The sequence below is a fragment of the Phascolarctos cinereus genome, unplaced genomic scaffold, assembly GCF_003287225.1.
Source record: "Phascolarctos cinereus isolate Bilbo 61053 unplaced genomic scaffold, phaCin_HiC Scaffold_62;HRSCAF=593, whole genome shotgun sequence".
In the NCBI taxonomy this organism is placed as follows: Eukaryota; Metazoa; Chordata; class Mammalia; order Diprotodontia; family Phascolarctidae; genus Phascolarctos; species Phascolarctos cinereus.
This window is the reverse complement of record NW_027555991.1, coordinates 25,301-28,950: the sequence shown is the minus strand read 5'-3', so window position 1 is coordinate 28,950 and position 3,650 is coordinate 25,301. Positions and strand designations below refer to the sequence as shown.

Genomic DNA, 3,650 nt, shown 5'->3' with positions numbered 1-3,650 from the left:
GACCTCAAAACCCCCTCCTCTGAACTTTATAAATCTAACCACAAAATAAAAAAGAAAAAAGTTGAGGTGAATAGAATATTAGAAAAGTTAGGTATGATAAACCTCTGTAGAAAATTGAATGGGTATAGAAAGGAATATACTTTTTCTTTTCACATGGTACATGTCACACACACAAAAATTGACCATGTATTAAGGTATAAAAACCTCACAATTCAATGCAGAAAGGCAGAAATATCAAATGCATCCGATTTCAGATCATGATGCAATAAAAATTATATCTAATAAAGGGCCAATGAAAGACATATTTGACAAATCACAACCATCAAAAGAAACTGATTCATTAATGAATGCCAGTAGTAGTGACTCCATAAAGGAAGATGCCACAAATATCACTGCTGTTTCCACAACATCTGAGTCTGAAGAGAAAATCTTGTCTGAAATCCAAGAGGAGAAACAAACACTAGAAAAATGAAAAGTGGCTATGGATAAATACCTCCCAATTTCACAGGACATTGTTAATATCCAAGAATCATCAGTGGAAGATGGAGATTATTTTAGAAACAAATCTTCAAGAGAAGAAGGCTTATTTCACATCACTAGGTTCTCTGCCAAGCAACTTCCAGCCCCAAACATATAAGCATGCAGTGGAAAATATCAGAGGTGCCAAGAACAACATCAGAAAACTCTTGTACCAACTCTATGAAGCAATTGAATTGCTCCTGGAAATTCGGACTCTGGACATGTGCAATACAATTACCCAGAAATTACAGTCAGCCTTCATGGACATCATGTCTATAGTCCAAGGTCTCCCAAGCAGCCTACAAGACAAGTTCCAAGAGGCCTGTAATGACATGCAGGAGCTTCATACCACCTTTTTCCTAACTAATGGTTTTGAAGATCTAGACAAGCATCATCTGACCCAGAACCAGTTTAAGCTGACCCAAGCCCAGGGAAGTGTAGAAGAATTGTTTTGTTTCTTAGAGGATAGTATTCCTTTGGGGTTAGAGTGTAGAACCACTTTTCCCCACTGAATATCCCTTAACAGGTATGGCACTCTCTAAAGAAAAAAAAAAACATCTTGAATTGTGATGTGGAAAAATAATAGGAAACTAAATAATCTAATCCTAAAAAAAAAAAGATTGGATCAAACAACAAATCATAGAAACAATAAATAACTTCATTCAAGACAATGACAATAAGGAAACAACATATCAAAGCTTATGGGATGCAGTGAATGCAGTTCTTAGGGGATGTTTTATAACTCCAAATGCTTACATAAATAACATAGAAAAAGAGGAGATCAATGAATTGGGCATTCAACTAAAAAAAAACTAATTAAATTAACAAATTAAAAAATTAAAAAAACAAGTTAACAAATTAAAAATCCTCAATTAAACACCAAGTTAGAAATATTGAAAACCAAAGGAAAAATTGATAAAATTGAAATTAAGAAAACTATTGAACTAATAAATAAAACTGAGCTGGTTTTATAAAAAAAAAATAAAATAGATAAATTTTTGGTTAATTTAATTAAAAAAGAAGAGAAGAAAACCAAATTACTAGTATCAAGAATGGAAAGGGTGAATCCACCACCAAAGAACAGGAAATTAAAACAATAATTAGGAACTATTTTGTCCAACTGTATGGCAATAAAATTGACAATCTTAGTGAAATGGATATATATTCCCAAAAATATAAATTGCCCAGATTAACAGAAGAGGAAGTAAAATACTTGATTAACCCCATCTTAGAAAAAGAAATTGAACAAGCCATTGATGAACTCCATAGGAAAAAAATTTCCACAGACAGATGGATTTAGAAATGATTCTATCAAACATTTAAAGAACAATTAAGTCCAATATTATGAAGACTATAATATGTGGAGTCTTGTTAACAAATTATTCTTATGATATAAATATGGTGTTGATACCTTAACAGGGAATAGACAGAACAGAGAAATAAAGTGATAGAACAATTTCTCTAATAAATATAAATGCAAAAAATTGAAATAAAATATTAGCAAATAGATTACAGAAACTTATCACAAGGATGATACACTATGACCAGGTAGGATTTATACCAGCAATACAGGGCTGGTTCAATATTAGGAAAACTATTAGCATAATTGATCATATCAACACCGAAACTAACAGAAACCACATGATCATCTCAATAGATGCAGGAAAAGCTTTTGACAAAATACAACATCCATGCCTATTAAAAATACTAGAGAGCATAGGAATAAAATGAGTCTTCCCTAAAATAATAAATATCATCTATCTAAAACCTTCAGCAAGCTAGAAGCATTTCCAGTAAGATAAGGTATATATATATATAAAATATATTATAATATAATATAATATAATATAATATAATATAATATAATATAATATAATATAATATAATATAATATAATATAATATAATATAATATAATATAATATAATATAATATAATATAATATAATATAAAGAATTAAATCAAGTTTATAAAAATATAAGTCATTCCCCAATTGAATAAATGGCCAAAGGATATGAACAGGCAGTTCTCAGATGAAGAAATTAATGCCATGTATAGTCATATGAAAAAATGCTCTAAATCACTATTGATCAGAGAAATGCAAATCAAAACAACTCTGAGGTACCACATCATTCCCATCAGATTGGCCAATAAGACAAAAGAGGAAAATGATAAATGTTGAAGAATATGTGGGAAAATTGGAACACTAACTCATTGTTGGTGGAGTTGTCAAATGATCCAACCATTTTCTAAAGCAATTTGCAACTATGCCCAAAGGGCTACAAAAATGTGCATACTCAGTGACCCAGCAATAACACTTTTAGGGCTATATTGCAGAGAGATCATACAAATGGGAAAAGGACCCACATATACAACAACATTTATAGTAGCTCTTTTTATGGTGGCAAAGAATGGAAAAGTGATAGCATGTACATCAATTGGGGAATGGCTGAAGAAGTTGTGGTATATGAATGTAATGGAATACTATTGTGTTATGAGAAATGATGAACAAGCTGACTTTAGAAAAACCTGGAAGGACTTGTATGGTCTGATGCTGAGTGAAGTAAGCAGAACCAGGAGAATGTTGTATGCAATAACAGCCATTTTGTGCAATGACTAATATTGATAAGCTTAACTCTTCTCAGCAATACAAGCATCGAAAAGATGTCTTCAAATGCCTCAAAGAAAGTAGAACTATGGAATTTGAATGCATATCGAAGCATACTATTTGCTATTTTTTTTCTTCTGTTTTGTTTTGTTTCCTATTTCTGGTGGTTCCTCCTATTGGTTCTAATTCTTATAGCATCACTAATGTGAAAATATGTTTAATAGGAATATAAATGTATAGCCCCATATTGTGCACCATCTTGGGAAGGGAGGTGGAGAGGGAGGGGGAGAAAAATTTAAAACTCAAAAGCATATGGAAGTGATTGTCGATAATTCAAAATAAATTAATAAAAAAAAGAGCCACTTTAGAGAGTGTGGTATTGAGTTGATAATTGATGTCTCATAGTACTGCCTTGCATCAGTGATGGCCCAGTTGAGATTGTTCAACATACATTTGTAGTGATCCCAGTCAGAATATTTGGACAATTATAAGAATTAAGGAAGTGGACATTGTGAGTGATCAAA

General features: G+C 31.6%; 1 pseudogene; it reads left to right on the top strand.

Moving 5' to 3' along the window:
- Positions 1 to 292: 292 nt before the first annotated feature.
- Positions 293 to 1,031, top strand: LOC110204031 (perilipin-5-like; annotated as a pseudogene).
- Positions 1,032 to 3,650: the final 2,619 nt, after the last annotated feature.